At 33.6% G+C, this 14,246-nt stretch overlaps 1 protein-coding gene and 2 long non-coding RNA genes across 3 annotated transcripts in view; 2 read left to right on the top strand and 1 right to left on the bottom strand.

Annotated features, from left to right (window-relative positions):
- Nucleotides 1–14,246, top strand: part of LOC147842654 (uncharacterized) — a 77,797-nt gene that overhangs the window by 16,840 nt on the left and 46,711 nt on the right. The gene's annotated exons all lie outside the window — the stretch shown is intronic.
- Nucleotides 1–14,246, bottom strand: part of rhocb (ras homolog family member Cb) — a 68,989-nt gene that overhangs the window by 15,918 nt on the left and 38,825 nt on the right.
- On the top strand, nucleotides 1,497–13,781 carry LOC110440015 (uncharacterized). Its single transcript, XR_015498014.1, has 5 exons — nucleotides 1,497–1,546; nucleotides 2,291–2,432; nucleotides 5,397–5,463; nucleotides 6,327–6,477; nucleotides 11,865–13,781. It is a non-coding gene; the product is annotated as an uncharacterized LOC110440015 (long non-coding RNA).

Here is a 14,246-nt window from a genome sequence, read left to right as displayed (position 1 = left end):
ATTTCATTTTTTTACTATATAAGTTGGCAGTTCATTCCGCTGTGGCGACCCCATGAATGAATGAATGAATGAATATATATAGTAAAAAAAAAAGAAATACAAACTACATGCTTGATAGATCAGGAATCCCTGTTTTTATATCAGTTGTTTATTATTAATAAATAAATAGATAATAAATAAAGAAATGTATTAATTTGTTTGGAGATTAAATTAAAGTGCATTGTTATCAAAGAAATCGCGTTCTAAAATAAAAGTCAAATGAAAAGAGCATGTTTAATGTGAAACAAATATGTGAAAACTTCAACACGTGGATGCATACATTTAGCAAACTCCAAGTTGAAGTGTGTTACCTGCTGCAATTCCCCTCCCCCACCCCTCTGTTCGTGTGTATGTGTGTGTGTCTGTTTGTGTTTTAAGCACCCATCCCCCACTGTCAACTCACAGAAGCCTCAAGAGAGCTGCCCTGGGGTAGACTACGACTATAACAATAATATTAAATTAGTTTGTAAATGTAATTCAAGTTTACAACACCTATCAGGTTTCCCCTCACTTTTATTTTACTTAAAAAAAAAAATAAATATATATATATATAGTAATAAAAACATGTTTGATGGATCAGGAAGCATGTTGAAAACATGCCTTAAGATTGTGTTAAAACGCTAAAAATCTCTGTTTTTATATCAATTGTTTTTATTAATTAATAAATTATATATATATATAATTTATTTATTTGTTTGGAGATTAAAGTGCACCATCAAATAAATCGGATTTTCTAAAAAAAAAAGTCAAATGAAAAGAGCATGTTTAATGTGAAACAAATATGTGAAAACTTGAACACGTGGATGCATACATTTAGCAAACTCCAAGTTGAAGTGTGTTACCTGCTGCAGCTCCCCTCCCCCACCCCTGTGTTCGTGTGTATGTGTGTGTGTGTGTCTTGAGCACCCATCCCCCACTGTCAACTCACAGACGCCTCGTGAGAGCTGCCCTGGGGTAGAGACTATGACTATGATGACGACGACAATAATATAAAATTAGTTTGTTAACGTAACTCTAGTCTACAACACCTATCAGGTTTCCCCTCACTTTTTTTTTACTTTAAAAATATATATATATATTTTTATTTTATAATTATTTTTTATTATATATATATATATATATATATATATATATATATATATATATATATATATATATATATATATTTATTTATTTACTTATTTGGAGATTAAATTAAAGTGCACCATAATCAAAGAAAATCAGGTTTTCTAAAAAAAAAAGTCAAATGAAAAGAGCATGTTCAACATAAAACAAATATGTGAACACTTCAACACGTGGATGCATACATTTTGCAAACTCCAAGTTGAACCTGCTGCAGTTTCCCTCCCCCACCCCTCTGTTCATGTGTATGTGTGTGTGTGTTAAGCACACATCCCTCACAGCGCCTCATTCAACTCATGAACGCGCGGCATTTGCAAACACGTGCTAATGACGCAATCAATTGGAGACGCCTTTTCCCGCGAACTCATCTCTCCTGGGAGAGCAGGTAAATCAATTTATGTATTTAAATGCATAATTACTGCTTACACGACAAAACATTGCCTTTGTAAGATGTATGTTTAGTGCTTATATTCCTTTGTCGATTATATTTGTTGAAATGTATTTAATAGCAATGTTAGCTGTATACTGTTTAACACACTACATTTCTGTTGATCAAAATAGTGCTTGCGTGTGCTTGTGTGGTTGCCCCAAAAATAAAATCTTTATTTTTTGTTTAATATGGTGATTATTTTAAATTACTTTAAGTAAATGAGCCTTTTAATGATGTTAATTAGCTTGCCCAAACGCACAGAACATTTTATATATATATATATATATATATATATATATATATATATATATATATATATATATATATATATATATATATATAACGTCTTTATTATATCAAAGTATATATAATTTTGAGATGTGTAAAGTTACAAAAACATGAAAATGGTTCATGTGGGTCTAGCCCTGTTTTCAGTCTAAATAACAATGTATTTATAGCTTTGTTTAACGAATATAGGAAAATTAATCTTGGATGTGATTTACATCCTATTTATTCTGTTTTTAATTACATTATGATTTAATTTTTTATTTAAATTTTTAGATAGAAGTACATTACTAGATCTATGTGAAATCATTTGGGTTCAGCAGAACAATTGACAATATATAAAATGTATTATGCTATTATTATTATGTTATTTATTAGCATAATATAATTTATTATATTTATTTTTTCGTAAAGTCTTTATAGGAAACATGCCCTTTGTCTTCATGCTGGGATTAAGAAAAAACAGAAAGCGTAAAATACCTCAAGAGGATGCAGAACATTACATTTGTTGTAAAAGTGACAAACCTGCAAGTGCAATTCATCAACAATTACAAAGGTAAGTTATACTCACAAACACTCTATCTCTCTGTCTATATCTCTCTATGCAGTGGTTCAATATAGAATGATAATGAACATGTACAATATTGACATTATGGGAACTCAAAATACATTGAATAATTATTTATTATGTAAACTTTTACAGTTCTTTTTAGTAAAATCCATGTTGTGTTGCAGTGGTATTGTTAACAGTGCAACATTTTAAGAGACTTAATTGTTTTTCAATAATATTTTCAAGTTCATCTGGCCTACTACAGGTTGAAATATTAACTGAAACTGTTACTAAAATTTAAAACATTTATAGGTCAGTTGTACTGTACATTAACTCTGTGCAAGAAGGCTTCAATAGTAAACATTAGTTAATTAAAAGTATTGGTAAAGTTTAATGTTAATCTTAGGTGATGATAATTTCTTAATGCTGATGTATGTGTTAAAATTATAGTAATCTGATTACAATCGTTTTACTAAAGTTAGTCGTTTTACTAAATGGGGATAATAACTAATAATATTCAGTTGTATTATTTTATCCTATATTAACACAGTAACTGTAATGAATCTGGCTTTTTTCTTACCGTTGACTTTAATCCATTAATTTTATTTTAAAGTGTTACCTGTTGTACTTTATCATACTTTTGCAATTAAATTGGGTTGAAACATTTATTAACTCTGAACATGTATATACAACAAAGCACTACATTAATTATTTTTGCTATTATAATTGTTAAAGTAACCAATGCAAACCATACACACACTTAAATTAGTTTTTAATGTATCTGTAATGTTGTAAAATATTTTACAGATTACCAGACTTTTAATTTTCAGCCAGGCACTCCAATGGCTTCCAATGACATCTTTCCATTTCAAAATTGTCACGTTTAAGATCTGATCTCTTTAAAAATCAGTAATCTTCACTACCTGTTATATATATGATATGAAGTGGGTTTCAGATCGGACAAGAAGCACTGCATTAAAGTCCATTTCCCCCCGCCATGTCTTTAAAATATGACAGTTTTTTTACCCTGTATTTTGGTTGTTGCTAGATCAGATATGGTTGCAGCCGAAAGTTAACGAAAAGTATTTATATTATTTCTTAAATTTCACATTTGTTGTATTTTATTAACGTCTATCCCCACCCCAACCCTAAATCCAACTGTCACAGTAACGTAAAAACAGTAGTTGTATTGAGTATTATTTATGCTGCTATCTATTAAAATACCCAATACATTTTATTTTTTAAAGCCTACCTCCACCCCAACCTTAAACCCAACCGTCACAGTACTGTAAAAATATTCATTATTGTTATACATTCATTCATTCATTTTCTTTTCAGCTTAGTCCTTTTATTAATCTGGGGTCGCCACAGCAGAATGAACCGCCAACTATTCCAGCATATGTTTTACACGGCGGATGCCCTTCCAGCTGCAACCCATCACTAAGAAACCCATACACATTCATTCACACTCATACACTTCAGACAATTTTTATCTTACCCAGTTCACCTGTACCACATGTCTTTGGACTGTGGGGGAAACCGGAGCACCCCGAGGAAACCCACGCGAATACAGGGAGAACGTGCAAACTCCACACAGAAACACCAACTGACCCAGCTGAGGCTTGAACTAGCGACCTTCTTGTTGTGAGGCGACAGCACTACCTACTGTGCCACCGCATCGCCTATTATACAATGTCATAAAAATGCTGCTATATGGATGTGCATAGCACATACCAGCCGGCCACGTATTCGATTTAGACTTTACCCAGTATTTTCAATGGAATATCTGCGCTAGCCTTTTGCTATACTGACGGCGCTAGTGGTTATACCATCGTTCATCTAATTTTACGCTTGAACAACTGAATGAATGCTTTAGTCTGTTTAACTGAATGTATTGTAATAACATTACAACATTGATGATGTACAAACAACTTTGTGAAATTGAAAATATCCACATTAAGCTATCACCGGAAGTTTATCGTTGGCTTTAAAACTCTAGCTGTGCAGAGAGCCCATTGTGCATAAACAATTTTGTTCCAAATCCCCGTTAATATCTAATCTTTGTGCTAACAAACAATAGCGAACACAGTTGGGCAAGTTACTTCCAAAATGTAATGCATTACAGTATATATATATTAAAAGTTACTGCCATTTCTTTTTTTGTAATTGGTTACATGACAATATTAATATCTCAGAAATGCATTACACTACTTTTGTATTACTTTTAGGTTACTTTAACCAAAATACCCACAGAAGTACGACTCTAATGAATTAAAGTATTCATTTTCAATAGTATGTCTATGTTTTCAAATACATTTAGCTATATATTGTAATTATTCAGAGAAATTTTTGTTTGCACAAGGAGTCTGACAACAGCCAGTGCTCCACACAGAGATCTGATCATTTATTTGACATATTTTCTTTTAAATATATATTCATAGTGCTTCATCTTTTACACATTTATATATATGACTGTGTAACCTTAATCACTTCTGGGGATGGGGACTTAAAGGTAGCAATGTTATTTTATCCAATAAATGCATTGATAATATCCACAGATTTTTAAATAGTCAATCAAATGAACTTAAACTATTAAAATTGCAACAAACATTTGTTTTGGCCTAAACTACAAAAACAAACAAATTTAAAACTAGTTTAAACACACTGGTTTAATCATCTATACATGTCATTATAACTATATTGTATAAATATTATTTCAAAGGCCTACATCATGCTAACAATCAAAAACTTAATGACATGACATAACAGGTGATTGCCCTTTGAGTGCACCTAAAAAGACATGAATGACACTTCTCATAAAGCTTGAGAAGCATACAGGACAAGTAGAACAATTAGTTCAAATAAAAACACAAAAGTCAGTAGAATTTAATGCAAACTCTAAAAATGCAATTATGTACCAATGATAATTAATTTTCAACAAAATGCAGCTAATGAACGTCTTTTGTTTAGGAGGATGAGTTTTCACCACTGAAGCTTTATTCAGAGGGGATTTTGTTCTTGAGTACAAGTTTGGGTGGTGAGTATGATTAGCCGAAAGGTTATTAAATATGTTTAGATGTGGTTAAATAAGTGAGCAAATAAGCAAACATAACACTGCCGTGCCCTATGCCAGGGATCACCAAACTTGTTTTTGGAGGTCTGGTGTTCTGCTGATTTTAGCTCTGACCCAAATCAAACACACCTGAACAAGCTAAACAAGGTCTTACTAGGTATACTTGAAACACCCAGACAGGTGTGTTGAGGCAAGTTGGAGCTAAACCCTGCAGGACACTGGACCTCTAGAAATAAGATTGGTGACCCCTGGCCTATGCTATAGTATCATGATAGGTGATCTCAAAGGTGGATGATATGAAAATTGTGTATCACCCAACAATAATGTCCAAGCACTGCACAACTCTGAACAAGTTCGACCCACGCATGTGCAAGGCAGGCAATTCTGTAATCTATCAGCTTAAATATATCGGCCATATTTTGATATCAGACTGATGACCATAACATTAAAAAAATAGCATTTATCGGCTGATATCGATATGGCCGATAATATATTAAGCGTCTCAAAATTTAAGTATTTCTGATTCTGATCATTCTGATTACAATCAGTTCCCATATTTGATTGCAATTTCATAAAAAATGTTCCTCACAGACATAAAAAATATATTACAGGAATTGAGAAGTGAAATGTAAATTAACACTTCTAATCAAATCTGTAGTTTTTAGTGAAATAATTAGCAAGTTTTAAAATAGAATTCATTCTCGATACTCGGCTATTGTTAACACCTCTTTGAAGATGGTCACAGAAAAAAAAATAGTACATCTTAAATGTATAAACTTTAAAAATTGTTTGTATTTTATGCTTAGTGATTGTTTTATGTTTTACAGCATGGATGCATCGAAAGAAGATGGGTCTTTTGGGAGACTTGTAAATGATGACCACAAAGCTCCTAACTGCAAAATAAAAATCATATCTTTGCTGTGTGCAACATACTTCCAGGAGAAGATATAACCTACAATTATGGAGATTCTGGTTATGGTGAGTAGGGGTCAGTAGTATGAGTCTACAGAAATCAGTAGGTTCACTTACCAATTGTCTATATTATGAAACATAAAATTCAACCATAATTATACGGATGCTTTATTCTGTAATATTGACAGTCAAAATAGCAATACTGACTGACATGTATAAGTAGAAAGTCTGGTCAGAAGGAATATACAGGGTTTCCGCGGAGTCTTAAAAAGTTTAAAATTAAAAAAAATCGAAATTTAGGGCCTTCAAAAGTCCTAAATTCACTATTCTAAGTCTAAAATATTTTTGCACAGGTCTTATTTTTGCGATGTCTATGTAACGCTACATCTAAAACTCATTTAAATTCTTTTTTTGTTGTTGTTGCTAGGTTTTCAGGGTGTTGTAGTTCTTTATTTCACTAGTCCAATTGTAATTTGCAATATTACAACTACAAATAAGACCGACATGCCCTATACCGACAATTGCCAATCAGCTTTCTGTTATTGAACTCAGTGCGCGCGGTAAATGTGATGTCATCACTGTTTATGGAGGTCCGCCGCGACATGATTTTGGCTGGCAGAGCTCACAAAATGTTTTTTCAGTTCGTGCGGTGCCGCATTTGATTTGAATTAAATATGAAACACTTTGAAGAGATTTTGTCTGAAACAGGTATGACTGTACACACATAGGGCTGGACAATAATTCGATATCAATATATATCGCAATAGATTTTTTTCAATAACAGTGATGATTTTTAAACCCATTTCTGGTATTTCGATATACATTTGCATACATCTGTTTTATTATAGATAAGATCTTATACCTTGTATCATTTGTCACTGAATGACTTTTCGTGCTCAGAATGAGCGTGATGTCACTTGCGTGATGACATACATCACAGACACGCTGCCACTGCCAGCGCTCAGAAGTTAGTTAAGCTGCTCCGTCGCAGAATGCAACAAAATGCTACAAAATGTGTGCCCTGAATACTGATGTGAATGAACAAGCTTCCACAACTAAGAATGCAGACAAATTAGTTGATGAGAGAGGAAAGATGAATGCAGTGGTGTGGAAGTGATTCAGCTTTTTAAGTTTCGATAAACGTATAGTTTCGGTGCTCTGCAAAATGTGCGGTAGAGTGGTGCAGAGTCTGCCGACTAACAGCGGAAACACATCAAATCTGTTCCACCCGATAGAACATACTGAGAGTCAGAAGCAATGACAGAAGATGAGGCATCATTTCAGTTTAAGTCAACCTGTCACCTCACCATCCACTTTCCCGACACAGATGGCTATGAGGCGCTGTGTAGGATCTAAATTAATCTTTGCTTATCAACACAAGCATATAAATTACTTGCATATAAACCTATACTATGTTCAAAACATGTATGAAACTTGCGCATATATAAACTTGATGCATGCATACACCCATTAGGGCTGGACAATGATTACATATCAATATATATCGCTATAGAATTGTTTTCAGTAACGTGATATGAGTTTTAAACTCATTTCCGGTATTTCGATATAAATTTGCATATATATATATATATATATATATATATATATATATATATATATATATATATATATATATATATATATATATATATTTATAAGATCTTATAGATTGCATTAGGGATGTAACGGTATCAGAATTTCACGGTACGGTAATACCTCGGTATGAATGTCACGGTACGGTATTTATTGAATCATTTACAGGAAAAAACAAAACTTATGAAAATACTCCAAAAAAGTGCCAAAAGTGTCAATGACATACAAATTAGCCATCTATCTGTAAGCTTTGAAACAGGAACTTCAATTTTAATAACAAAAAAATATTAAACAATGTAAAAAAATAAAGTTTCAATTTAGTATTGTTGAAAACTCATCACATTCAACATTTAATTACTCACTCACTTAGATAGAGATGGGTTTAAAGGAAAATTATCTTATAACTATAATCTGGTAAAAGCTGGTATCTCTGGGTATTTACAATGTCCCCTGCAACAGAAAAAACCCCTCTCATTTGGGACTGAGGTTTCTGGGACAGAGAGATATGACTTGGCCCAGGTTGACAGCAGTGGGTAACGTTGTGCATTGTCTTTCCCCCACTTGAGAGAACAAGCCATGAGTGAGATAGAGGTCTCTTTGCGGTACAAGTCAATGTCTGCATCAATCTGAACAGTGTGCTGTGTTTCTGCAGTCCCCATGACTGTTTTTAGTCGTTTTCCTCGACTTGCAGGCACGTGCACACATAGGGCTCAACCTGTGCAGAGCACATCCCCTTTTTAGTCTTGCATAGAAAGTGCCCTTCCAAAATGATCAAAAGTGCCCCCGCGATGCAACACACCCTCCGTCCCGCCCTTCAGTAGGCGAGCGACAACACCGCTCTTAAGTATCCGCGCTCAACCCCCCCTCCCCGCTTTACAGTACGCGCGCTACAACACAGCTGATCAGAACACGCGCGACAACAACGCTATTCAGTACACGCGCGATAACACCGCTATTCAGTACGCGTGCGGCGACAACACCTGCTTTATGTTCGATCATTTCCAGCTCTTTTTCATCCTCGCATCTAGCAGCACACTCCATTTCCGCATTACTGGATCTGTAGCGACAACAGACCGCAAAGAATGATGGCAACCCCTGGGCTGATGGGAATTGTAGTTTTCGCTACCTCCCGTTCGCTTCATTCGCCTGAGCAAATTTTCTCAGAAGACCTATAGTTTTATCGAGTCATGCGACTACGCTAATATCGGAAAAAATTAATATTGCGGTATGACGGTATTTACAATACCGTTACATCCCTAGATTGCATCATTTGTCACTGAGTGACGGTCAGTGCTCAGCCATCAGAAAGAGCATGATGTACGTCATCACGCATGTGACATCACAGACACGCTGCCAGCGCCTAGCACAGCAGTTGGTTAGCTCCGTGGCAGAAAGTTTGCCCTGAAGTGTGCCCTGAATACAGATGTGAATGAACAAACTATATATATATATATATATATATATATATATATATATATATATATATATATATATATATATATATATATATATATATATACAGGGCTTGACATTAACTTTTTTGATCACCAGCCACTGTGGCTAGTAGATTTCCAACATTACTAGCCACTCTGCATTTTTACTATCCACAATTTTGTTGTTGGAAAAAGATATTGTATATGCATAAGTTTGACATTGACATGCTAAAATTACTGGATTTAAATTTTGTGTTATGTCCACATTTGTCCTCAATCATTTCACTTTTTGTGTGTCGAGTATGAGCTTGCTCAATGAGCATGAGCAAAGGAGTCATGGTTTCATTGTTTGCACGACTAGCATGACTTTTTTAGAGCTCAAAATTAACGATTTACCAAATGTATCTCTATAACCATACAAAACAATAATTATTTCTTAGACACAAATTTTTAATGTGTCAAAACAAGCAAAATATAGCTGTATACTATACTTTTTATTTAATAAAACATTTCTTAAAAAAGAAAGAAAAGCAATTGACTTTTAAAAAATAACTATTGTCATGTATCAAAAATATTTACAGTAATCTGTCGTGGCTAATGATCATCCTCTCATTTGGTATTCACTTGCTTTCTTCTGCTCGCGTGATCACAATTATTTTACTTCTTGATTATAAGATCACATTTGCATGCATATTGGGTCATCCTTATATTGTCGAACCCTGCTTTTAGGAAAACTACAAAATTGAAAAAAAAATATTTTCAACCAGCCAAAGTGGCTTGTGGGAGTGACTGTCTAACACGCCAAAGCTGAAATCTACCTGAATTTGGCAGGTTGGGGGGTGTTAATGTAAAGCCCTGTGTGTATATATATATATATATGTCTATATATATATGTCTGTCTGTAAAGGCTAAATACAAAAAAGAGAGTTAACATTTTAAAAAGTGAACAATTAAAATTTTTTTAAACTTTTTTATTAAAAGAAAAGTTATAAGAGCCTGGAGGTATTATAGACTTTGCAAATTCAGTTTGCAGATATTTGTAGGTACAGACATCTATTGTGTGCGTTCTTGGCAGTTTTTTAATGTCTTTTTAATATTGTCCATATCGATATCGAAATGATATCATATCGACCGAAATTAAGAAGTATATCGTGATATAAATTTTTGTCATATCATCCAGCCCTATACACACATCTTCTTTATGATCAGTCCATGCGTGATCATAGGGAGAAGTAGAACCAGATGACCAATACTTTTTGGCTAGAAATTGCAAAAGCAGTAAGAAAGGAGGACAGTTTTTGTAAAAGTTTGTAAAAACCTGAGGGATAAGTTTGTTTAAAAAAAGAGGCCATGCAAAAGTGGAGACCCAGTTGGTTTTAATATTACAGAATATGTTTTTCCATCATTCATAGGTTTTACACTAATGTATAGACCTATATTACAACCTCGAATTTAAAACAATTTACAAGTTACAAACTAAAATTAAGTAACAAAATTTTGCCTAATTACCCTAACCTGCCTAGTTCACCTAATTAACCTAATTAGGCTTTTAAATGTCACTTTAAGCTGTATAGAAGTGTCTTCAAAAATATCTAGTCAAATATTATTTACTGTCAGCTTGACAAAGAGAAAATAAATCAGTTATTAGAGATTAGTTCATAAAACTATTATGTTTGAAATGTGTTGAAAAAAATCTGCTCTCCATTAAACGGGAATTGGGGAAAAATAAACAGGGGGGCTAATAATTCTGACTTCAACTGGAAAGGAATATATAAATATATGTATCAGTTTACAGTATATTGATGCCCAATTTCTAGGCTTTATTGGTGATAACTAAACTAGTCAGAAAGTGATGTGTGAATTGTTGAGTGGGCAAAATAAAAAATAAAAAACCTCAATATTTTTAGTGAGTGTACTTGTTTTCTGTTTTTATTTCTGCCTTAATAAAAAATATAATTGTAGAGCAACCCAAGATCTGTTGCCATTAATATTTAACTTTAATGGGTAGAACTGTCTGAGATATGAACAAAAGCATGTGATGCATCATTTAGATAAAAAATGTATTTAAAAAATCTTGAATGGTTATAAAAATCTTTATAATTAATTATAAAATAATTAAAAACGATTATCCTGAATGATATTAATGATATGACCTAGTTCCAGAAGCTTTTTACTTCTCTGTTTATTTGTCAGATTTTACTGTCGGTTTCTTCTTCTTCTGATCTCTTTATGTGTATGCGTGTTTTTGATATTGCGATATAGGTCCTAAATTTAATACTTAATGGTCTTAAAAAGGTCTTAATAAGTCTTAAATTTGACATTATGATATCTGCAGAAACCCTGAATATAGAAAAAGAAGAATATACTTGTTCTGTCTTGACAAATATTTCTGATTTCGATATTCTCTGTTTTTTTTCTGACATCCAGTCCCATAATGCTTCTGTCTTCTCACCTGTTTTGGACAACATGAAGATGAGTGATCCTCACAAACAAACTGAGCCACAACAGTCAGACAAAGCAAGAAGATCAGGGAATAAGACGGTAACCCTTTCATTCAGGCACCAGGTAGCCTATCTAGTGATATTTGCTGCTAAGTGAACAGGGCAGAGTAACCAGAACAAGGTAAGACAGACCCTTTGGCAGGTTTATTTAAAATGTAATCTAGTTCTAACTATATAACATCATACAATTGTGTCTTAAAGCAATTTATTTAAAGATGAAAGGATAGCTCAATTATGTATTTTCACATGCCAGATATTCTGGAGTTAATTCATACAGTATGACCAATAGTACACATACAGATTTTACTATAAAAGATTGGTTAATTACTGGCAAGTGATAGTTGGACTGCATAGTTAATCGTAAAAAGATGGCGATCTCAATTCGAACCCCTGAACGTCGATGCGCGAACAACATTTAAATGACCATATTGCAGTTTGGAGTTATGTTTACTACAAGATAGGGTTGTGCCGATTGACACTAGTGTTGTGTATCGATGATAGGAAGAGATATCACAGAGAGCTGAGGCCTGACTATTTTAAAGATGATGTTTGGTTCGTTTCACACTTATGTAGACCTATTACATGTGTTAAATTCATTTTTAAATAAAAGACCTATTATTAATATTATCTTGTTTTTGATGTTATTCTTATCAGAATTAATAATCAATTAACTGTAATTTGTCCAGCTTTAGCTGTGTCCGTCAGCATTGCCTAACCGACACTTTCAGACTGCAGCAGCAATCATTTAAATTAAAAATTGCCTGCTCAAAGAAAAAAAAAACAATGATTTTAAAATTGCAAGGCGAGTATTACCTATATTCACAATTTTTTACCAAAATCAGCATGTCAAAAATAATTTATTTCCCATTCTTTGCATATCAAGTTAATATGCAACTTCACTGTTCCTTAAAAATAATAAGCTAAATAACAAAACAGGATTTATTTACCAAACAAGTTATAGGTGCAGTAGGTGATCTGCCAAAATGCTAACCGCTTGGCATAATATCTTTGAAACACAGTCCCTCCCCTGCCATCCAAAGCCACGCCTCTGAAACACGAATGCTCATCGTAAAGATGGCAGTGGACAACCCACTAGATCATGTCATTCACCATTTAGAAATGTAGCTAGTGTTTAGCCGGTGGCGTGCAGGAATTACACTTATTACTAAACCATACTTGCATGCTATTTCACATGAATATTCAGAGTAGTGGTGAACAATATAAAGAGCGCATCACAGGCTGTCATTGTTCAGAAATGACCCAATATAAATACAAAAGCATCTTCAGCTCAGTAAAGTAGGCTAGGCCGAATAGCTCTATTTACTGATGTTTTGTTGTTAAACTAAATATAAATCTACTTTATCAACGCTGTAAAAGGACCTTATGAAGCTGAAAATAGTCGCATCAATCTTTCACGGGGAGATTTCAGTGGCTGAACAACACTTCTGTGCAGATAACCCATTCATAACAACACAATCTACATCAGCTCTGCGTGACTAAAAGAGTTCAACACAGAACATGACCTGCCTAACAGAAATACTTCAGTCATGGTATTATTTTTCTTCCAGCGTGCAAAACTCACTCCAATATTGATTCAGGAGTTTAACAGGTTTTTATTCAGCATTTGATTTGCAACTGTGACTGCTCGTCTGCACATAAACGCGCGGCGCACATGCACGCATCCACACGCAAATGGTGAATCTGCATGAAGAGATGCCCAGTGGTTCAAATCTACATTTGCTGACAGTTTGAGCTGCTTATCAGAATTATGGGAATTGTCAGCCCGACAATATTTAATTGGATGAACATGTTTTAGTTTTATGCCTTACCCAGAATATAAAAATACATATAAAAACATTTAGATCATTTTCTTTAATCTTTACTTTTGGACTGTGAAGAGACTTTCAACCAGCACAACACATGATTCTGAAGATGATCACCTACTGCAGCTTTAAATAGATTTAAAAAAATAGAATAAAACCAAAAATGAAAACTTTAGAACTGAAAGTGGCTCAGATGTTCTGGAATAAATGGTGTTGCAGTAATGCACAATTGTTGGTCACCTGAGACTCCTTTTATAACAGCACTCTCACACGATTATCTCTTGCTTTCACAAAAAGTTTTTCATCTTTTATTTATATTTGTTACTAATAGCCTATTTTAGTTTTGCCTACGGGTAAAGGAAGCCAATGGACTTTTTAAATTTGTTTTTAGTGCATATATTTACTGATTTGTCAAATACCCAGAATATACAGGGTGTCCGCGGGGGTTGTGAAAAGTAGTAAATGAAATTAGTCAAAATTAAGGG

The sequence above is a fragment of the Danio rerio genome, chromosome 8 (genome assembly GCF_052040795.2).
Source record: "Danio rerio strain M-AB ecotype USA chromosome 8, GRCz13ab, whole genome shotgun sequence".
NCBI classification, from domain to species: Eukaryota; Metazoa; Chordata; class Actinopteri; order Cypriniformes; family Danionidae; genus Danio; species Danio rerio.
The sequence above is the reverse complement of the archived record's forward strand: the minus strand, read 5'-3'. Positions and strand labels throughout refer to the sequence as shown.